Raw genomic sequence first — 24339 nt, forward strand, 5'->3', positions numbered from 1 at the left:
ATATCCAGGCCACCTGGCCAGTGGCTTGGCATGAGCAACTCTAAGGCTGGTAACTAGGATAACAACCTTGCACAACCTGTGTGTGTGTGTGTGTATAAATGAATGTGTGAATAAATATGAAATTGAATGGAATGTTATAGCTATAACTAATTGCTCACTATGAATCTTTCTGTATTCACAATAAATGTGGCATTTTGCCTTTTCCCCTTTAATAAGATCCTGCTGGTTTTTATTTTATTGGTATAACAGAAAGAGCTCTATCTTTCAATAGCATCAGTGTGCCTCCTATATGTAGCTTAGGGTGACTAGAAAGCAAGGGTGAAAAATCGGGACGGGGGTAGGGGGTAATTGGCACCTATACAAGACAAAGCCCCAAATATCAGGACTGTCCCTATAAAATCGGGACATCTGGTCACCTAATTTAGCTAATTAGTTGCTGCAAAGTATGACCTGTTTCTTTCACTAGCTACTGTGCCTACCACTTCCAGTCTGCTTGGTGCCTGCTGGCATGAGTCCAGAGCATTAATTTTTTTCCTGTTTGCAGAGTGAGCAGCAGTGTGAGTGCAAGTTTAATGCCTAGGAATCCATTTGCATGTTGGAAAAAGCAACTACACAAAGCAGTGTCAAGTAGAGCTGGTCAAAAAAATTTCTGATGGAACACTTTTCTGTTAGAAGATGGTGATTCCACGGAACTGACATATCCTGTGGGAATGTCTCTGTGACATTGCACTCCATATGTTTATGGAAATATGCTTATGAGTGTGAATATGATGTAACTGGAATATGCTTTATGCAAAAAGTCTCTTGTAAGGTATCATTACAAAGATTATAATCTACGGAATGTGTTCTTCCTATTTTATGTATGTATCATTCTTGTATCTAAAACTAGAAATATGAAATATAACTCTGAAGTCTTATTGTAATTATGCAAAGTGTGGGCCATTAATGGTGGCTTGGAATCTTGGTGGCTCCCATTGATTAGGACAATTGACTGTAGATGTCTCTGTTTACCTGCAAACCTCCATTACATACTTGCGGGCCAGTCCTGGAAGAATGGAGGGGGGCTCACAGGACATGTGAACATGTCACATGATACTGGAATCAATCTTTAACTTGTGCTTTTCCATTTAAAAGGAGGGGTAGGAACCCAGAGAGAGACAAAGGATTCCCGCCTTGTGCCAAAGCTATAAAACGGGGTGGAACAAAACAAAGGGGGCTGCCAGTCATGAGACATCCCCGAGTTACCACTTGAGATGGAACTAACAAAGGCTGTACCGGGGAAAGGATTGGGCCCAGACTAGGAAGGAATCTAGTCTGTGAAAGAAGCTTATTGGAAAATCTCTGAGTGTGAGATTTTACCTGTAAACAGAAAGGGAGTACTTGTGGCACCTTAGAGACTAACACATTTATTTGAGCATAAGCTTTCGTGAGCTACAGCTCACTTCATCGGATGCATTTGGTGGAAAATACAGAGGGGTGACAGATTTCCACTCTATACGGCTAAATTCAGTGCATATAGAGTGGAAATCTGTCACCCCTCTGTTTGTTAGTCTCTAAGGTGCCACAAGTACTCCTTTTCTTTTTGTGAATACAGACTAACACGGCTGCTACTCTGATACCTGTAAACAGTTTCTTAATGTATTAGGCTTAGACTTGGGTGTTTTGTTTTGTTTTGTTTGATAACTTACTTTGTTCTGTCTGTTATTACTTGAAACCAATTAAATCCTACTTTTTATACTTAATAAACACTTTTGTTTATTAATTAACCCAGAGTAAGTGATTAATACCTGGGGGAGCAAACAGCTGTGCATATCTCTCTATCAGTGTTATAGAGGGTGGATAATTTATGAGTTTACCCTGTATAAGCTTTATATAGAGTAAAACTGATTTATTTGGGGTTTGGATTCCATTGGGAGCTAGGTGTCTGGGTTCTGGAGATAGGAGTACTTGCTGAGCTGTTTTCAGTTAAGTCTGTAGCTTTGGGGGTGTGGTTCAGACCCTGGGTCTGTGTTGCAGCAGGCTGGCATGTCTGGCTCAACAAGACAGGGTTCTGGAGTCCCAAGCTGGCAGAGAAAACGGGCTCAGAGGTAAATTCAGCACATCAGGTGACAGTCCCAAGGGTATCCCTGTGACCGAACCAGCCACGGTCTCCATTTGTCTGAAACTTTAAATGGAAACCTAGAAGGCTGGCCAGAGTGCCTGTATGCCTGGTTTCTTTCAATAACTACATGTCTGTTTAATACTCTTTTGCTCACCCCTGGGGCAAATGTTTCATGCTGGAAGTATGTCAGATGGATATTTTTACAAACTGGTACTGGTCAGTCTGGAGCAATAAGCTAAATTGCACTATAAAAAATAAACTATGGCTAAACAAAAAGGCAACAAAAATGGGTTCCAGGGGTGGGAGTTTTTTGGCTATATTTTGTCTTGTCTTTCCAGCCCCATGTTCCCAAATCCATCAACTGTTTGTCCCCTTCCCTCACTTCCATAAGCTGTCCCCAGTACAGTGAAATTGACATATAAGCAGTGTTGTTGACACAGTATGGTTCCAGCAGCAGGGTGGGCAGGGCCAATGTGTCAATTTTACAGACTCTGGACGCACTGCATCTGCGGGAGAGGATTTTAAACCATTCATCACCAGGGGGACACTGTGTTCAATACATGATTGCATTCAGACTGCTTGTTGATTTGAAAAAAGTGAAGATAGGCAAAGATGAAATGTACGAGACATCTCTAGAAAGAATCACTGGTAAGATTCACTATCATTCATTAAGGGGAAAAATGCATTTAATTTATTTTGAAGGTCTCTTCCTCATTTGCTATAAAGCCACCTCCCGAGTCCAACTCCAACCATACGTGGCTTGCCCTTCACCATGGGACTATTACAGGCTGTACAAATGTGGTCCATGACCAGTATCCACAGCACAGACACCTGGGCTTATACTTCCCTTCTGCACTCTGAGAAATGTACTATGATGTCACCACTCTAGTATTATTTATTATTACTAATATCATTGCACCAGTCATAGACCAGGATCCCATTGGGCTAGGCTCTGTACAAACACAGAACAAAAAGACCATCCCTGCCTCAAGGAGCTGCTGGTGGTGGTAGTGTAGTGCAGAAGTTCTGAACTGTGGTCTATGAACCACTGATGTTCTGCAGAGTACTTGCTGGTTGTCCACAGAGAGCTGGCTGGTCACCGAGTGCAGTTTCTCCTCGTTTCCAACTGTTTAAACAGTTAATACAGTCAGTATTTTCAGTACTTCCTTATATTATTTGTTCATGTAAGTGATTGCTGCAATTGCCACAGAAGTGTTGTATAGTGAATGTGAATAGGAAGGGAGGTTTCCGTGAGACAATCACTATATTAAAATGTGGTCCACATGAAGTCTTTAAACCACAATTTGAGGATTTCAATAGCTCAGACATAGGTGAGGTTTTCCGTAGGAGTGGGTGGGTGAGATTCTGTGGCCTGCATTGTGCAGGAGGTCGGACTAGATGATCAGAATGGTCCCTTCTGACCTTAGTATCTATGAATCTATGGAAAAGTTTAAGAACACCTGCTCTTTTGGGACTTTATAATGGTCTTAAGTCTTTGACCTTCAATGATACAGAGGCCCTTAAATGTCCTTTCCTCTGGCTTCATTCTCTTAGATCACTCTGGTTTGCAGAAGATCAGTGAAAGACAAAGAAAGGTGATGGCTAGACCATTGGTGACTGAAGTCTTTTGCCGAGTCTGACTGGTGACAACATCAAGAATGTTTAATCTCTTATACTGCAGCTGTGTAAGAGCCAAAGAATCTTCTCTTGCCTCCACTGCAGAAGAGCAGTTGCAGGTGGGGACAGCCTGGCTAACCCCTGGGGTCACCACTGGGGTAAAGAATCCAGTCTTTCATGCTGCCAGGAAATTTCATATTACTTTGCAGCTAAAATCACTCAGGTCAGAACCAAGAATTAGTGTTCTTAGGATCAGAGCCATATCATAATGGGATAAACCCAAAGTCTTCCCTGATTATGTTTTAGCTAGTATCATTTTCTGATGTTCTGGATGTGTTGATGAAGTGTCCTTGCATTAGATCCTTGTCTTTCCTGGCTGGCAAAAGCCACCGGGGGCACACAAAGCCCTCTAAGGCTGTTAATACTTCTCTACTGGAGGGTAGGGTGCCAGATGTTCTCTAAGATGTATTGGCAAGACCTCTACTCAAGAAAATGTAACCTGGATATTGATGACCTTACTAGCTAATAATGGTATCAAACAACCTATTTCTGGGAAAGCCTGTTCTGAAGATAGTGGTGAAGCAAATCTGTCATAACCTAGAAACCTCTGGGTGTGTTTTGTTTGTTTTGGTTTGTTTTATGCCCGTCAGTCTGGTTTTGGAGCTGTGTCTGGGACTACAACTACATTGGTGCCACTATTGATGATCTCTTCCTAGCAATGGACATATGTAAGAGGTCCATGCTGAGTTTTTTATTATTAGTGCTGCTTTCGATTCCACTGACAGTTAAGTGTTGTTTGCAAATCTGCAATCCTTGCTGGGAGTGGATGGAATTGTCTTGGAATGAATTGATTTCGGCAGCAAGAAATCAGCAGGGAGATATGGGTGGTGGCTGGTTGTCCATCAAAATCAAGGGCTCTCTTGTGGAAGATAACTCAGGGATCCAGTTTGCCCCCTTTCTTGTTCAATGCATATATAAGGCCACTAGTGGGGTTAGTAAGGAGACATGCAGTGAGGTCTTGTCTGTATGTGGATGATTTTAAGTTAAATGTCTCAAACTCAGCTAATCGTGTGGAGGCCTTGGAATGAGTAACCCAGTGTCTGTTAGAAACTGGGGCACGGATAAGGGCCTCCTGATAAGATGGAGATAACGATGGCAAGTTGGAGGGAAGTCCCTCCCTCCCCATCAGCCCCCGATCCTGACCCTGGTACCCTGCAGAAACATGGGGGGTGGGGGTGGGGGAAGCCCCAATACCCAGACTCCCGCTGCAGCCCTGGGACTAGAGGATCTCACTCCCTGCTGAGGCCCTGGGCCATGGTGCAGGGACAGAGCTTCTCCGGTCCTGGGGCCATAGGGGGTGGAGGTAGGGGAGGGGGCAGAAAGGAGCAAAAGGGGTTGCGGGGTTGCAGTGGGGGGATGGAATGGGGGGGACCCTGGGTGGAATGGGGCAGCCCAGGGAAGGGGCAGAACAGGGTGGGGCTGTGGGCAGGGCTGCAGGCGGAAGGGGAGGAATGGGGCAGGGCCACAGGTGGAAGGGGTGGGGAGGGGCCCCCCACTTGTTCGGTCCCAGGAAACCTTAATCTGCTTCTGCCTACATTTTATCAGCATTCCTGACTGAGGGAGTGAATGTGCCACTAGTCACAGCTTAGGGATTTGGTTAGATCCAAGGCTGCTAGTGGGTGTGTAAATAGCAGATGGAGTCAAAAAGGCTTTTTTCCCATTGGCTTTTGGTGCTTGTCAGTGTGACCTTTTCTTTCAGATGCTAGCCTTGCTATGCTTAGCTGCACCTTTCTCGCTTCAAGATTAAATTATGGTAACTCACCCTACGTGGAGCTACATCTTGAAACCACTTGAAAATTGAAACTGGAGCAGGACATGGTAGGCCTGTTTCAGTGGAGTATTGCACTGGCAGAACACTGCGCCAGTGCTGTGATTGCTGTACTGGGTACTCATGCATTTCCAAATGCAATTCAAGGTGTTGTTTTTAACCTTTAAATCTCTAAATGGTTTGGGATTTGATTACTTGAGGGACTGCCTCGGCCGTACTGCCACCATTGTGATTACCAGAGGTCCTTGAGCTGGAGTTCCCTTGCAATAAAGAGGAGATAATGGTTGGCAGGGGATTCTCTGTGAAGACCCTTCAGTTTTAGAGCTCACTTAATACCTGGGTCTGCCAGAGCCTATATTTTTTAATATTCCATTTGTGCTGCAAGAGCCATCTCTTTTCCCAGGCATTTTGTGCAGGGTGAAGATTTTAATTTACATCAGGGGTTGAGAGGAAGGAACTATTTATTTGCTTTTGATGCCAATAAACAGTTTATTATCAAACTGCAGCTGGTCATGACACATAGTTTAGACTGAATTAGAGCTTTCAGTGTAACAGGCATTTGAAACCTTTATTTTATAAAAATCTCATTAAAAAAGGCAATCCCCAAAACATGAGACATAAACTTTGAGTGTTTGAATTTTTCATGGTGGTTTCGTGAATCATAGGTTAACAGCAGGCTTTTTCTTTTTTTCTTTTCTTTTTTTTTGGGTGCAATCACTTTTAATTTATCTTTACAATGAGAATGGAGCAGGTTTATGCAATGCTGCCAGCATAGGGGGTTATCCTGGGCCACAGACCTGCGCATTCCTTAGCCACGGGGCCTGTGATTGCTGAGCCTTTCATTTCCCCTTTGTTATTTACTATCACTCCCACATTGTCTTCAAAATAGAGGAACATCCTGTCTTTTCTCCGGTATGATTTCCGCTGCCGAATTACCCCTGCCGGGTGCACCTTCTTCCTGAGCTCAGGCTTGCCCTTCTTGACAGTAGCCATGACCATGTCACCTACACCAGCAGCTGGTTCAGGCGCCCCTTAAATCAGATTAACTTCCCAAATACTAGGAATGTGTGACAGTCAGATGTACTGATCAGTTAAAAGATCATTTGAGGTTGCCGTTAAGGTTCTGTGTCAGAGTGCAAATTTGACGAAACTGGGGTATGTACTGCTTTTCGGTTTTTGTTGGCAATGCAAATGAAAGCCTTGTAGATAGAGCCAGTCAGAATTTTTGAGGGAGTGGGGGTGGGGCGGGCAAATGTTGACCTTTTGTTTGAAAACTGAAAGCTTTTGTTGGGAAAATCGAAACAAAATATTTTATTTTGGATGGGGTCAACCCAAATTAAAATATTACAATTTATCAAACTGAATAGAAATGTTTAATTGCGCGTCAGTTTGACATTAAACTATATCCACCTGTGCTGTCATGGTTCCTCGTGAAAGTTGTAGTTCAAATGCCTCATGTTCAAGAAGCAAAATTCTTCCCTATGGGTTGGCCATACTGCATCTCCTATGACACATCATGGTCTTCCCTCTTGCTGACATCGTGCAGTGCATCCTGGGAATCACATGGCTATAGTGTAACATGGGAGGTGTAGTCTGACTAGGGAGCCCAGCCTACAGAGGAGTAGGGGGCCATCAGGCACCAAAACTACAACTCCCATGAGCTGCTGCAGTGGTTCAGGAGGATGTGGTTCAATGTTGAATTGAGCTTAAATTAAATCTTTCAATTTGATGAGGTCAAAATGTTTTGTTTTGACTGAAAATGTTTCAAAATGTTTCACATTTTCCAGATTGAAACTTTCAGGTTTTGGCCCCAGACTGAAAACATTTTTGTTTTCAGATGTGCAGATTTTCAACAAAAAGTTGGAGATAAGAAGACACTTTTTGTGGAAAATTTCATATAGTCTGTCATGCTGTCGAGAGTGGCTCATGACTGTGAGTGCCTACCTCAGGGCAGACTATCAGAAACAGGTCAGACACCCTGTCAAGTTTCCTTCCCCACTCTGAACTCTAGGGTACAGATGTGGGGACCTGCATGAAAAACCCCCTAAGCTTATTTTTACCAGCTTAGGTTAAAACTTCCCCAAGGTACAAACTATTCTACCTTTTGTCCCTGGACCTTATTGCTGCCACCACCAAGCGTCTAACAAATATATAACAGGGAAAGAGCCCACTTGGAAACGTCTTTCCCCCCAAAATCCCCCCAAGCCCTTTCCTCCTTTCCTGGGGAAGGCTTGACAAAAATCCTCACCAATTTGCATAGGTGAACACAGACTTAAACCCTTGGATCTTAAGAACAATGAAAAAGCAATCCGGTTCTTAAAAGAAGAATTTTAATGAAAGAAAAAGTAAAAGAATCACCTCTGTAAAATCAGGATGGTAAATACCTTACAGGGTAATCAGATTCAAAACATAGAGAATCCCTCTAGGCAAAACCTTAAGTTACAAAAAGACACAAAAACAGGAATATACATTCCATTCAGCACAACTTATTTTATCAGCCATTTAAACAAAACAGAATCTAATGCATATCTAAATAGATTGCTTATTAACCCTTTACAGGAGTTCTGACCTGCATTCCTGCTCTGGTCCCGGCAAAAAAAAACAAACAAACACACAGAGAGAGAACCCTTTGCTCTCCCTCCCCCCCCCAGCTTTGAAAGTATCTTACATTGGTCATTTTGGTCAGGTGCCAGCGAGGTTGTCTTAGCTTCTTAACCCTTTACAGGTGAAAGGGTTTTTCCTCTGGCTAGGAGGGATTTCAAGGTGTTTACCCTTCCCTTTAGATTTATGACACACCCCAAACTGGTTAGATTTCACCAAGCCAGTAGCAAACTTGAATTCCTGAATCACTAAAACAGTCTTATCATGGAGACACAGACCAGGCCAGCCGACAGGAATTCCGGACCCCAGGGCCAGGGCCATTCTTAGAGGGATGGGGCCTATCTGTCACCTCTGGAACTGATCCCGTGCCAGCCCGTGGGGCCTGGCCCCAGAGTGGTTGCACACGCCTCGGTGCGCTACGGCAGGCCCAGGCAATTGCCCCCTTTGCTCACCCCCCGTCTCCTCACCCCTCATTGGTGGACTTGTCACAGACAGTCCCCTAGACTCTCCAGTCTATCTTGCCACCCAGAAAAACTGGACTTAGTGATTAATGGTCCCTTACACCAAAGATCACACCACATTCAGGTTGCTTCCAGTACCAAAAGACCAGTCACTTACACCTGAAGCCAATCCTGTAATAAACTATCTAAAGGTTTATTAAGTAGGAAAAAGAAATATGTTATTTACAGGTCAAAGTAAGCAAATATATACACACAAATGAGTTACCATCTAAATCCTAAGAGTGACAGAGTTGAAGTGATCTGTCAATTCAAAGTGTCTTTCAGGGAAGACCCAGGAGCATAGATGACCCATGTGGCTGTGCCTGCTGACAATGAGGGGGCACAGCCCCATAACAGCTCAAGTCATGCCCCCTTCTCCCGACAGCCTTTCCCCTTCCTGAAAGCAGCCCCCCTCTGGGAAAGCAGTGGCACATCCAAGCAGCTTCCAGTTGTTCCTCTACTCTTGCCTCTGCCTCTCTCCCTGCCAGGACCAGCTCTCCAGCTCAGCTACTCTGCAGGGAAGGGGCCTGGTTGCACCATGTAATCAAGCAATCTGCAGGGGCATGTGGTCCTGCCTGCCCCTCCATGCGCCAACTCTGCCCAGGAGGCTGTGCCTGGGGATCTTTGGTTTCAGTTCAGAGTCTCTGGCCGTGTCCGAGTTCAAACAGCCAAAGAGATGGAAAATTTCCCTGTGGCTTTGTTTTATTTTGTTCAGCTTTTAAGTCCACAGGATGAGCTTCCTTGCATGTAGCATTTCCCAGGTGCAATTGAGCCATTAACCAATCCTTTGTATTGTGATATTCCTTGATGACCCATCCATCTGCTTTTGATAGTTCTTCTGGATGGGGGTTGGGGGGGATGATTCCCGTACACAAGTTCAGAACAAACATTTTCAAAGTTATAAAGCAAAACTTAACTATTTTCTTATAGCATGGAATACAGACATTGCAAGTGAAATGAATTCTTGCAGCAACTTACAAGAATTTCATAGAACCTAAACACCAAATACATTCTTATAAGACTAATACCTATTTTGAGCAAAACTAGCATACAGGTGAACTGGACTGGTCTTCAGCTGTAAGTTTGTCAGTCCTTAGCTAATGCCTGCAGCCTGGAGAAGAGCTGGCATCTGGCCCGCCGGTGTCCCATAGTTGAAAACCCAAGCTCCCCTTAAAAACAGTTTAGACAGGAAATTTTCAACAGCCCTACTCATGGATCATTGGTGTGTATTATCAACAGTGTTGTAGGAGTGTGTTATCAAGTGTTATAGGCAATGTACAGGTGGCAAAAATACAGAATATGTTTCCCATTAGCTTCTGATTTCCATTGCTTTTAAGGTGTTGAGTAGATGGGGCATGTCCTGATGCAAACCTAACTATCATAACATGAAAATAATTGTGTTAATGTGTTTTATGAACTAATTACTTGAGATTGCTAATTTTAATTTTTGAGGATGCTTCACACAGAATAGGTGGCTGTGAGTTGTATCAACATTTCATTTTATAAATCCTCCACTGGCATAACTCCATTAAAAGCAGTGGAGTTACTTTTGTAGAGAATTTGCTCCCCCTCCCCAAATATATCTAAGGATCTTTTTAATACAGTGTTTTGATGGAACAATTTGTAAATGGATGCTAAATTCATGGAAGTCAAGTAAATTTGCTTCGGAAACCAATCAAGCAATGATTGTAAATAAATATTAGTAAAGCAATTTTGAGGATTCTCTTCTTCTTTATGCCTTGCAGATTTTGACGTTGTATGCTGTTTGAATGGAAGAAGTGACAGTATGTGGCTGCCTTCTTCAACTTAGGCAAAATTGCTATTCTTCCTTATGGTCATGTGGTAAGCATATTGAATTGCTTCCAGGTATAAAGCAAATGATGGAGACATGCATTTCTCAGAAGAGGAGAAGAAAGCAACAAAGTAACTGACCCAAATTCTCTCTGTCTTTTTTAATCTTGGAAATATTAGGGGCCTAAATGAAAGCTGATCCATAAATCACCATGTTTCACTGCTCTTGGCAGCAGTGAGGGGTTCCATTCTCACACAGATGAGCTATTCTTGGAACTACTTATCCTGTGTGCAGGGCACAAACATGCTTTTCTTTTCCATCAGGCACACAGCATTTCTTCTCTTCCCACTTAATTTGTTTCATCAACAACATATTTATTGTGTCAGCTTCCAAGAACAGCCAATGGTCTTAATTCTCGAGTTCCCCTCTATCTCTCTCCAGTGTCTCTTCAGGGAAGGCTAATGATTCAGTGCAGGATCTCTCACTGCACCCACCTCTCGTTTTGTAAGTCTTCTCTTACAATCTCAAGTGCTTCGGAGCATGATTCTTTTTTATCACCGCAAATAATGTATTAGTTCATTATGATTTAGTGCAGTCATTTTGTTTCTGTGTTGAATGTGCAGGTGTTGATTGTCCTCTGTTAGCTATAGATGCACTATGCATCCCTGTCTCTTGCCCCTAGAAGTTTGATGTTTGTGGCAGCAGGCCCAGAGGATTTCAAGGGCATTGTTAGCTGGAATATCTGAACTGTGTGGATTGTTCATGGTCAGTTTTCTTAGGAATCCACTAGGGAGGCTGCATTTTTGCCACAGGCTGTGTCATGCTGTTCAGCTTGCTGAACAGTTTGTGCTGTTCTCTGGCATTTGCAAACAAATTGCAGAGCGAAGAGAGGGGATGATTTGCTTCCCCTTTGTCATATCTTTGTCCCCCTTGCCATCTGGAGAGGACAGTTCAGCAAAGCACTTAAGTATGTACTTAACTGTAAATCCTAATGGGACTTGTGCTGAAAGCTAAACATGTGCTTAAGTGCTTTGTTGAATCAGGGCCAGAAGCCGCAGATTTGAATGACCTAGGCTCTGTGGAACTACAGGTTCAATTCTTGGCAGGGCTAAATCAGCTTCTCACTCTGGGAATGTAGATAAATTGAATTCCATGCAATTTACTTAAAAACCAAGGCTCCGTCCCTCTGCATGGACATTAAAGATCCCAGGGCTGCTCTTTGTAAGGGAACTTGCCCTGGTGTCATTGGGCAGAACTTTTCATGCCTGCTTTATAGTGCAGAGTGCTGTGCATCAGTTGACTTGCCCTCCCTTGTAATGTGATGTAAAACCATCTGGTGCTCTCCAAATGTAAAATGTCTGGGGCTCAAGTCTTATTTATATTAAAAGGGAAAAATGTAGAGGGACCTTACAGTGGGAGGAGATTACTTTAAGGCCCCTTTATACTACTATAGCAGCATAAAGGGCCTTAGTATGATGAGGAGCAGACCCTGTATTTTAAATGTACATTGAAACACACCTGCTGGCTATTAGTTCAGTGCAGCTCTTTGAACACCATCTATACACTTAACACATTCACTCTACCGCATGTGATTCTAATAAGTTAAAAACACGGGGCTCAGAACTTTTAATATGTAGGTTCATGAGCCAAGAAAGGAGGAGGAAAAACTGTAAATGGGAATATTTGTAATAAAGTATAAATCAAGTCTCCTAACTATGCATGCTGTGTGGTATACAAATAGCACGCTATATAAGCTTATTGCTTCCTCTCAACTTTACAACCTGGAAATGCAATTCATGTTCTATTTCTCCCAAAATTCAGCATGAGGAACCAAGATGAAGGATCAAAAATAATGATACCAAAATGAGGATTTACTCTAGGATATTAAGGAAGTAACTAGAAAAAATAAGCAGATAAAAAAAAACGCAATTAACTCCATAGAAAACCTACTCTGAGAGAATGTTGAGGTTGCACAGCTAACCATTCACAAATCTGGAAATGCCAACTTAAAGCTGTGTACAACCTTCACTGTGCCACCTCCAGGTGCAGACATTGCAATATAGTTTTTAACCGCATGATCACATCTGGTATCTCAAATACAACAATAGCATACTGTGATGTTATGTGGGCCACTATCTGTTACGAGGGCCACTAAGACCAGTAAGAGGTTCTGTCACTGCCTGCCCTGTAACGTTGGGAGCCTTTGTGCTGTGTAGCTATGGTTCGATTCCCTGACACCAGTAGCCTGTCCACAATCATAAAGTCTCACCCTGGCTCTCACCAGCCTAGTTACTCTTTGCAGGGTAACATCAACAATCCTTCCAGTCCTTGATCTCCCCAAATACATCACCCCACACCAAGTTCTTAACCACCAGACACTTGGACCATTCCCCTCTGGTTCATCACCTCCAAAGGTATGAAACCAGCCCCCCAGACACCAGCTTATTTTGGCGCACACATATTCCACAAAGTTTGCACACCAGAGACCTGCTTGGAATAAAAATAAACAAAAAATTTATTTCATAGAAAAGCCACAGGTTCAAAGATGAAGCAAGGGAAGCAAACCTATAAAAGTTACACAGAAAATAAACATAGACACAACCTCGGGCTTTACACTTTCATGTTAGATTAAAATCACTTTTCTAATAAGGGTTCTCTATTGCCTTAAAACAGTTTCCCAGTGTACCGCCAGCTATAGAAGGGATCCAGCGTTCACAGACAGCCTTCTGCCTCAAGACTGTCCCTCAAGTTCTGGATGATCTTCACTTCAGATCCTGTCCCTTTCCAGGCCTGGCCTACGCTACAGGGTTAGGTTGAGGTAAGCTGCCTTGCATCAACCTAGCTGAGGAAGTGTCTTCACTTAAATTTGGCTCCTGCCAATGTAAGTGCCTCACCATGCCTATTGAGTAATACCACCTCCCCGAGTGGCGAAGAGTCACGGTCAATGTAATTAGATTGATGCATTGTCAGTGTAGACACTGCAGTGCTTTCATCAACTGTTACTGGCTTTCAGGAGCTGTCCCACAATGCCCCACCCTGGCAATACAATTGATACAAGCCCTTCTGGGGAGGGGACACAAGGAGCCGAGGGGACACAAGGAGCCAAGCGTGCACACACAAGCAATTTAATAACTGCAGGGGCTATATGCCGACATAAGTTAGGTTGACATAATTTTGCAGTGTAGACATGGTCTAAAAGGGTTTGCAGTTTTTTTTCTTTAGTCACTATAGATATGAAAAGTGGGGAAAACACCTCCTTGCTTAGTTCCCAAAGATTTTCTTTTCAGTTTCAAGCTGTTGCCATTTGTTTTGTTGGTTCCTCATTGTTTTTCCTGGGCTGGACAAAGGCTAACTGCTTGAAGACAGTCACATCTGGTTGGGGAGGTAGGCCTTCCCTGCCTGATAGCTTCACTGCCCTGTTTGAGATGCTTCTGAAGTTGCACCAGAGTTCCAATTACAATTTTCTATGTAGACACATAAGGACTATTACATTCAGTGCATTACAAGCGTTCATAAAAGATCTTACTTGATATGCTCTTACAGAAAAATAACATAGTATGCAACCAGCTGGTTTCACGGCTTATTTTGTGGGTTTCATCTTCTGTTCTCCTGAGAGGGTTCCTTGACCCTGATTGTCAGATGTACATTTTCTTTTGCAACCTCAATGCACAATGTGGTTTCTCCAAGAATGTGTATTCCTCTGTGTATGCTAGACAGAGTTCATGGAAGTTATTTATATAGAAGATGTGAGCTACACGGCATACATGTTCTGCAGTGAATGAGATGTAAAGGGGCCAGAGCAGTGGGGAAAATCCCTTCTCTGAATTTTGCCGCAGACTTCCTGTGTGACCTGGGGCAGGTCACTTCCCACTCAGTTGAATTAACTTTTGTGCTTGTTCCCCATATATAAAGTGGGGATAATACTAGAACTGGCTGATATTTTTTCAATGAAGAATGGAGGTTTGACACCAATGAAACTTTCATGGAAAAAATTTATTTTGACAGAAATTTTTCATTGTTAGAATTTCAAAATGAAACATTTCGACAAAAACTAATTTTTAGACATATTCATAAGTTTTCATTTTGAATTGTGGGAAATATCCCATTTTCTCTCTCTCTTCCCAACTCCCTTTTTACATTAGAAAAAGATGGAAAAAAGTGAAGTGAAAGAGTGGGGCAACAACCACTTTCTTTCACTTTTTTATTCCCCCCTCCCATTAATTTTTAAACCATAAATAAGGGGGATTTTTTTAAAAACAAGAGAGCCTTGAATTTTACAAAAAGAGAAGTTAAAAAAAATTCAAAAATCTTTCATTTTGTTTGTTTGTCTTTTTGTGAAACATACCTACATTTCCCACCCAGCTCTGGATAATATTGACTTCACAGGGTGGTGTTTAGGCTAAATCCATTAATATTGTAAAGTGTTTTGCACTTCTTGGGTGGAGCTCACTATAGAAGATAATATAATTATTGATATATTAGTATCTATGGGGCCCATCCAGCCCTCTTGCAGCCTCCTCCCGCCTACCTAGCACATGTCTAGACCTACCAACTCTCCTGTTTTTTCCATGTGGACTACTGGTTTTGTCCCTTTCTATGTCTACAGGGATACTCAAGCAATCTATGGATCTTTTTCTGATTCTGGGTTCAAGGCTCAGCGCACTGGATTTCATAAGAAATAAGCATGATATTTGGTAAGAAACAGCCCTAGCCCACAATATTTCAAAGTTTCTGTGACTTCTCTCATAATTTAGATGATCTAAATCCAGATACTTCAGACTCTCTCAAAAGACACAATTCTAAGTAAATCTCCTTCTCATATTTCTTATTTAATCCCATTCAAATTCACTTTAAGAATTTCTTGGCACTAACTCAATTTTTTTGTTTATTCTGTATTCAGAGAGCACATACTTCTCCAGAAATAAAAATTGAAGTGTGTTCATGTGATTACTGACTTTCCAGTGTATGACATTAAGATGGTACTAGCAGGTCTGTGGGTGCAACCACTGTTGGGGACATAAAGCAGTAGGTCAAATGCTTATTTACTTTTGGTTCCTCCTGCCAACAAAATGCACCAATGACCACATTTTCTAAAAACCCTAAAACAGAATTGTTTCATGTGGCTTGACTTTCTGAATTTCTCTTTGATATTTTTAAGTTACTTAAGTGCTAATGAAGCTAGGGTAGTAATAACCTCACTCCTTCCTCTTGTCTCTATGAAATAGAATAGAACCAGCACTGAAAAGGCAGAATGGCATATTTTTATTTATATGGGGTTTTTGCATTTCTGTACAGTATGTGATGCCAATCAAATTCTTTAGGTTCTCCATAAATGCATGCAATTTCTTCCCAAGATTGGGGTTTGTTATGGCATAACATTAACACAATAAATCACATGCTTCTGCAGATTTGTGCACGAATTTATACAATTAATCCTGTTTTTGTAAGTTTATTGGCTAGTCTGACAATTGAGCTCTACCCTATACTACCTTGCCCACACACTGTCCTTGTGTACCTGATTAGCTAGATCTGTTTTAAGTTTTTGTACAATCAACATAAAGAGCAGGACTGAAGTATCTAGATATGGATTGTGTGGCTTGCACGAATGGGGTGGGGGGAGGTGTCACAGATCAGGGTCTGGTTCTGGGTGAATGCTGACAGCCATAGCCCCTACAAGCATTTGACCTTTCCAAGTGGAGTCTAGGGTTAGAAAGCCCTGCCCAGGGTTGCAACTGTGAGTGGTTCTGGTATATATACAGAGTACCATGAATTTGATGAAATTCACTCTGTGCAAAGAGCCAACACAAAGTCTAGGCACCATGTAAGTCCCGTTAAGCTCTCTTTTGACTGATGCATAGACGTTGTTCTGGCCCTCTGTCTAGGGATACATGGCACCCTAAGCAATGACCTTAAGGATGAGACTGTCTAATTCAAGGTCCTGTTTGTGCTGCATCAACAGGAAAGGCCCAGTGGCATTATTTGCAAGAATAGGATTTTGTCCATGATTTCCCTGGCCAAAATGTCCCTTCTTTCCTACTGTTGTGCTATGTAGTATGTACCACATGGGTGCTGCCCCTTCTTCTCAGAGTTACCTGTAGTGTTGTATGTATAGTCATTAGTGTTGTATAGTCATTAGTGTTGTATGTATATAGTCATGAAGGAAAGGCACTATATAAACGTCAATTATTAGTATTATTTCCCAGACTTTTAATATCTTATTTATATGTATATATGTAGATTTGGGAGTACTAAGAACCAGCAGCAACATGAGAGTATTTAGTGTTTTTCAGCATTATAATAAAGAGAAATTAGTGTTCTAAACCTAACAAAGGCGAGAGATAACATGCTGTAAAATAGCTATAATTACGATTTCAGAGAAATGTACTTGGAGTTTATAAAGGATTATGCCATGTGTTAAGAAGAAAAAAATCTTTTTTGAAAACAGTCACGCTGTGCAAGTTTAGAACTTATTTGAACAGTAAAGCTGATTAAACCAAACTGTTTAAAAATGTTCTAACAAATAGATCACTGTTGAACTGATTAAGCTGAACTGATCCCTTGTAGATTTGCTAGCTGTAAATGCTTTTTGAATCAAGGGGAAACTGGGTGGAATTACAGTGCCACCAGCAGAGTCGGTGCAGAAAGAGAGCCTGAGGCAGGGGTAGAGAAACAAACTGTAAAATAAAATATTAAAACATGCTTATACATTTCAGGAAAACATAACTCAGTCTGGCTACTCTGCAACTACAATGTTTTGGTCTAGGCCTCTCTATCTAGCAATGGCTGAAGTTTAAAAACCTAGAGCTATATCCTAATATACGAACCACTAGTAATCAAAGATGTTATTGGCAAGTGAAATAGCTCAGAAGACATGGACATTTGATTGGTTTCTGTGTAAATGATAATCATTTGCATTGTGGTGAACAAAGCCTCTTATCTTGAAATCTGATTCAGGTTTTGTGCTCGCACGAAGCCCCCCTGAAGTCAGCTGGCCTTTGCACAGGCACAAAAGTCTGCTTTCATGGATCCAGTTTCAGGATCATTATTATTATTATTATTGTTATTAATAATGATTTTTTGTTTACAGTTCTGAATTGTGGCCCCAACCAAGATCAGGGCCAAATAGTGCTAGGTACCTTGCATATGCATGGTCAGAGACAACCCCTGCCTCAAAGAGCTTACAGTCTGAACCTGTGGTTCTCACACTTATTTGATAGTGCCTCCCTTCTTTCTTTCTGTCTGTAGTCGCTTATGCCGCCCCAAGTACATATATTACTAACCAGCTCTGAAGGCAGAGCAGAGAGCAGCGGCTGCTGGCTGGGTGCCCAACTCTGAAGGCAGCGCCGTGCCAGCAGCAGCACAGAAGTAAGGGTGGCAATGGAAAAGTGATATAATTTGTCAACAGGGCCGTCCTGTCCATAGGACGGACCGGGGCAACCACCCCGTGCCCCACGCTTTGGGGGCCCCCGCACTTCGGGACACGGGGTCCAGGGAAGCCTTGGTGGTTAGCGGGGGGCCTGGCACTGGCAGCAGTGAGTGACCAGACCCCAGCCCATGCCACTCCACCCCACCAGCTCCCAGTGTCACTTGGGGGAGGGGGCAGAAGCCAGAAAGGGCTGGGAGTTTGGGGGAAGGGGTGGAGCAGAGGTGGGGCAGGGGCGTGGGGAAAGGGTTGGAGTGGGGGTGGGGCCTGGGGTGGAGGAGGAGTGTCAGCCCTGGGGCTGCAGGGCTCTCCCATCCCCCTACCTCCTGGGTGAGCACAGCCCTTCTGTACCATCCCCAGCCTCCCAGGGCTGACAACTGGAGCGCTTAAAGAAAAAAAATGCACACAGTTCCTGCCTCCCTTGACACATTCTTGTGCCTCCTTGGGAGGCCAGCCCCATAGTTGGAGATCCGCTGGTCTAAATGGATAAAAGGTTTGAGGAGAAAGGCACAAAGAAGCGAAGTGGCTTGCCCAATAGCATATAGCAGGTAGTGGCAGAGGTGAGAACAGAACCCTGGTGTAGAGAGTTCTAGTCCACTGGACTCTGGTGCTGAAAGCTGTGGGTCTGGCATGGCCATAGTGTCCATGACAAAACCTGTGACCTTTAGGGTTTATTCACGGTCTCTGTCACCGTGGGCAGTCTGCTAAGAATTTCTTAAATCTGAGCTCTGTACATGGCCATTGTAGCAGAATATGGATTTTTAAGTAGTTTTAAACTATTAGTGAAATATTATAAAATGGTTTCAAACTTCTTTAATTGTAAAATAAAGGATATTGATATGACTTTCTCTCATAATTTCCCATGACAAACAACTTGGAATGAATTAATATATTGTGTACTATAACTATTCCTTTTTTAAACTATAATTCTGATTTTGTTTATATTTTTGTTATTGGAACAATGATCCTTATGTCCTGGTCCTGCGAGCAGCTTTGCAGATCCCTGTGTCTGTGCGAAGCCATGTTGACTCAGCCCACACTTACTACATGTCACTTCAGCTCTGCGCGGCAACAATGGTTCACCTGTACACAGAGCTGCTTGCAGCTATTAGTGTGATTATGATCAGATGCAGCTAACCTGCCAGTTTTTCTAATACTAAGTATCCAGAAGTATAATTTAGTACATACTATGCCATTTAAACGCAGTCTCCCAGTTCCTCCACTGTTATCCAAGATATTAAAATATGTTTTGTTGTCATCTGGCATATTTAGAAAATACCCCTTCAGCTCTCTGCTTAGATGTGCACAGTAGAATTGCACACTTGTATTGTCCAGAAAGAAGGTGTCCACAGAAGAAGAGGCTACCTAGGGGCAGAACAGGAGAATATATCTATTGTTTCTGAATGCATTCAAAGAGTCTACTGTTCTGTAGCAGCAGAGGGATAAAAACACTGCAGTGGAGATATCTTTAAATGTGTGATAAAGTGGATGAAGACAACTGTTTTGCCAGGACAGTGGAGGAGCTGTGCAACCAGTGCAAGGTGTTGAAGAAGAAAGACTTCTTTCTTTGATAAAAGCAAAAGGGAGACAGGTCAGAATGGCTCTAAGCCTATATGAATTTCCTTACTTTGACAAGATGAGTACTGGGAGCAGGCTGGCTGTGAGAACAGGGTCTGGACGTGGCTTTGGCAGAAGAAAGGCACAAAGGACAAATTCAAGAGCTGGTTTGAAGAAATAGAGGAGAAAGTAGACATGCAGGCTGACAAATACCAATTTTGAACAGTGCAGTCTTAATGCAAATTTATATTCATTTGTATTTGTGTACAGGCTGCCACCATGGACAGAAAAACATCCGTGGCCTCTATTTTCAAGCCATCATTAGTGGGGAAAGAGCACTCTAAGGCCTGGTCTACACTGGCGGGGGGAGATCGATCTAAGATATGCAACTTCAGCTACGAGAATAGCATAGCTGAAGTCGATATATCTTAGATCTACTTAGAATCACTTACTTCGCGTCCTTGCGGCATGGGATCAACGGCGGCCGCTCCCGCGTCGACTCCGCTTCCACCTCTTGCCTTGGTGGAGTTCTGGAGTCAACGGCAGACTGATCCGGCAGGTAGTGTAGACATGGCCTAACAGTTACAGTCAGCGCACACAGTACCTTCATCAGAATGTGTCTGCCATGGATCTCAATGCTCTGGCCGACAAGATCTGTCACACGTGAGTGATATAATAACCTTAGATATGCAGGCAATATCTGTGTCTTAATAGCTAGGATTTCATAGCACATCATCACCATCATATAGAATATAAGAACGGCCATTCTGGGTCAGACCGATGGTCCATCTATCCCTGTATCCTGTCTTCCGACAGTGGCCAGTGCTGGATGCTTCAGAGGGAGTGAAGAGAACAGGGCAATTATTGAGTGTTCCATCCCAGTTGTATAGTCCCAGCTTCTGGCAGTGAGAGGTTAGGACACCCAGAACATGGGGTTGTGATCACGACCATCTTGGCTAATAGCCACTGATGGACCTATCCTCCATGAAACATCTAATTATTTTTTTAACCTAGTTATAGTTTTCGCCTTCACAACATCCTCTGGCAACCAGTTCCACAGGTCAACTGTGTATTGTGCGAAGAAGTACTTCTTTATGTTTGTTTTAAACCTGCTGCCAATTAATTTCATTAGTTTCCCTAGTTCTTGTGTGTGTGTGAAGGAGCAAATAACATTTCCCTATTCACTTTCTTTACGCAATTCATTATTTTATAGACCTCCATCATATTCCCCCCCCTTAGGTGTCTCTTTTTTAAGATGAACTGTCCCAGTCCTTTTAATCTCAACTCAACTCATAGGGAAGCTGTTCCACATCCCTGATCATTTTTGTCCCCCTTCTCTGTACCCCTTCCAGTTGTAATATATCTTTTGTGAAACGGGATGACCAGAATTGCATGCAGTATTCAAGTTGTTGGCGTACCATTGATCTATATAGTGACATTATGATATTTTTTGTCTTATTATCTATCCCTTTCCTAATGGTTCCTAACATTCTGTTAGCTTTTTTGACTGCCGCTGCACATTGAACAGATGTTTTCAGAGCTCTATCGATGGTGACTTTTTTGAGTGGTAAGAGCTATTTTAGAACCCATCATTTTGTGTGGATGGTTGGAATTTTTTTCCATTGTGCATTATTTTGCATTTATCAATATTGAATTTCTCTTCCATTTTTTTGCCCAGTCACCCAGTTTTGTGAGATTCCTTTGTAACTCTTTGCAGTCAGCTTTGGACTTATCTTGAGTAATTTAGTATCATCTGCAAACTTTGCCGCTTCACTGTTTACCCCTTTTTTCAGATCATTTATGAATATGTTGAACAGCATTGGTCCCAGTACAGATCCTTGGGGGATCTGTTTTTACCTCTCACCACTGTGAAAACTGACCATTTATTCCTACCCTTTATTTCCAATCTTTTAACTAGTTACTGCTCCATAAGAGGACTTTCCCCCTTATCCCATGATTGCCTTCTTTACTTAAGAGCCTTTGGTGTGGGACCTTGTCAAAGGCTTTCTGAAAGTCCAGATATACTATATCTACTGGATCACCCTTGTCTATATGCTTGTTGACACCCTTAAAGAATTCTAATAGATTTGTGAGGCGTGATTTCCCTTTACAAATCTGAGTTGACTCCTCCCCAACATATCATGTTCTTGTATGTGTCTGATAATTCTGTTCTTGACTATAGTTTCAACCAATTTGCCTGGTACTGAAGTTAGACTTACTGGCCTGTAATTACCAGGATTGCCTTTGGAGCCTTTTTAAAAAATTGGTGTTACATTAGTTATCCTCCAGTCATCTGATACAGATGCAGATTTAAGCAATAAATTACATACCATAGTTAGTAGCTGGGCAATTTCATGTGTGAGTTCCTTCAGAAGAACTGTGGTGTGAATACCGTGTGGTCCTGGTGACTTATTATTGTTTCATTTATCAATATGTTCCAAACCCTCCTCTATTGACACCTCAATCTGGGATGGTTCCTCAGATTTGTCACCTAAAAACAATGGCTCAGATGTGGCAATCACCCTCACATCCTCTGCAGTGAAGACCAATGCAAAGAATTAATTTAGCTCCCCCATAATGACCTTGTCTTTCCTGAGTGCTCCTTTAGTACCTTGATCACCCAGTGGCCACACTGATTGTTTATGAGACTTCCAGCTTCTGTTGTAATTAAAACAAAATTTTGCTGTTAGTTTTTGTGTCTTTTGCTAGTTGCTCTTCATATTCTTTTTCAGACTGCCTAATTATATGTTTACACTTGACTTGCCAGAGTTTATGCTCTTTTCTTATCCTCAGAAGGATTTGACTTCCAATTTTTAAAGGATGCCTTTTTGCCTCTAACCATCTCTTTAACTCTGCTGTTTAGCCAGGGTGGCATTTTTGGGGTCCTTTTACTGACTTTTTTTATTTGGGGCATACTTTTTAGTTTGAGTCTGTACTGTGGTGTTTTTAGATAGTTTCCATGCAGGCATTTCTCTCATCTGACTGTTTCTTTTAATTTCCATTTAAGTAGCCTCCTCATTTTTGTGTAGTTCTCCCTTTTGAAGTTAAATGCTATTGTGGGATTGGTTTCTTTGGTATTTCCCCCCTACAAGGATGTTAAATTTAATTATCTTATAGTCACTATTACCAAGTGGTTTAGATATATTCACTTCTTGGACAAGATCCTGTGTGCCATTTAGGACTAAATCAAGAATTGCTTTTTCCCTTGTGGTTTCCAGGACTAACTGTTCAAAGAAGCAATCATTAATTGTGTCTAGAAATTTTATCTCTGCATCCTGTCCTGAGGTGATATATACCCAGTCAATATGGGGATAGTTGGAATGCCCTATTATTATTGTCTTAGTGGTTGTTGTTGTTTTTGTAGCCTCTCTAATCTCCGTGAGCATTTCACAGTCACTGTCACCATCCTAGTCAGGTGTTCGGTAGTATATTCCTACTGCTGTACTCTTATTATTCAAGTATGGAATTTCTACCCTTAGAAGTTCTATGATACAGTTTTGATTCATTTCAGATTTGTACTATACTGGACTCTGGTTTCTTCAATATATAGTGCCACCCCGCCCCACTCCTGCCCCCACCCCAGCATGACCTACTCTGTCATTCCTCTATATCTTGTACCCTAGTGTTATCATGTCCCATTGATTATCGTCTTTCCACCAAGTTTCTGTGATTCATATTATATTAATAACCTCATTTATTACCAGGCTCTCAATTTTACCCATCGTAGTATTTAGACTACTGGCATTTGTATACAAACACTGAAAAAAATTGTCAATATTTAGTTGACCGCCTTCATGTGATGCAGTTTCTCTTCAGTTCCTACCTGCACTCTATGAACTTCTATCCTCTCTTCTTTACTAGGATATAGAGTATCCGCTTTAATAAATCCTCCCTTAAGGCATTTGTCTGTCTGAACCATGTGCTCCTCTGCACTTGTCTGCTTTCCTGCAGCCCTTCGTTTTAAAAACTTCTCTGTGACCTTTTTAATTTTACATGTCTGGTTCTGTTTTGATTTAGGTGGAGCCCATCCTTCCTGTATAGGCTCCTCCTTTCCCAAAAGATTCCCCAGTTCATAGTAAACCTAAACCCTGCTCCCAATACAATCATCTCATCCATGCATTGAGACCCTGTCTAACTGACCCTGTGTGTGGAACTGGAAGCATTTCAGAGAATGCTACCATGGAAGTCCTGGACTTTAATCTCTTACCCAGCAGCCTAAATTTGGCCTCCAGGACCTCTCTCCTACCTTTCTCTATGCCTTTCTTACCTACATGGGCTCCTTCCCAGCAAAGCACATAAGCCTGTCTAGATGTCTTGAGAGGTCCACAACCTTCGCACCTAGCAGGCAATTCACCATGTGATTCGCCCAGTCAACTCAACTATCTATATTTCTAATAATCAAATCCCCCATTACTATTATCTGTCTCTTCCTAATAACTGGGGTTATTTGTAACCTTGGTCTGAGACATCATCTGCAAGGAGTGTCCCAACTATGGGATCATTTTCCTCTGCTCTGGCTTGATTTTCTCCTTCCCCAAGACTTTCATCCTCCTCAATACTACGGAAGCTGTCAGACTGTGGGTAAGACTGCTCTGCTGTGTCCCTGAAAATCTCTTTGATGTACTTCTCTCCCTCCCTTAGCTCCTCTAGATTAGCTACTCTGGTCTCAAGAGCTAGTACTTGGTCTTGAGGGCCATGAGTTGTTCACACCAAATGCACACATATGCCATCTCCCCACAAGGCAGGTAATCATGCATGCTGCATTTAGTGCAATAAACTGGATAGCCCCCACTCTGTTGCTGGACTTCTGCCTGCATTCTCTTTTTACTCCTTTTTTGTTTGTTGGTCTTTGTTTTTGTTTTGGTTTTTTTGGGGGGGGGGCGAAGGGTATTGGCCTGAGTTCAGAGAGTATGTTTGTCT

At 42.3% G+C, this 24339-nt stretch overlaps 2 long non-coding RNA genes across 2 annotated transcripts; one reads left to right on the top strand and one right to left on the bottom strand.

Moving 5' to 3' along the window:
* The first annotated feature begins 1534 nt into the window (after positions 1-1534).
* On the top strand, positions 1535-12760 carry LOC122458934. Its single transcript, XR_006279292.1, has 3 exons — positions 1535-1545; positions 6781-6785; positions 12596-12760. It is a non-coding gene; the product is annotated as an uncharacterized LOC122458934 (long non-coding RNA).
* LOC122458933 lies at positions 6257-22744 on the bottom strand. Its single transcript, XR_006279291.1, has 3 exons — positions 22716-22744; positions 7546-7553; positions 6257-6562 (listed from the first exon to the last, which is right to left on the bottom strand). It is a non-coding gene; the product is annotated as an uncharacterized LOC122458933 (long non-coding RNA).
* Positions 22745-24339: the final 1595 nt, after the last annotated feature.

This window comes from Dermochelys coriacea, chromosome 2 (genome assembly GCF_009764565.3).
Source record: "Dermochelys coriacea isolate rDerCor1 chromosome 2, rDerCor1.pri.v4, whole genome shotgun sequence".
NCBI lineage: Eukaryota > Metazoa > Chordata > Testudines > Dermochelyidae > Dermochelys > Dermochelys coriacea.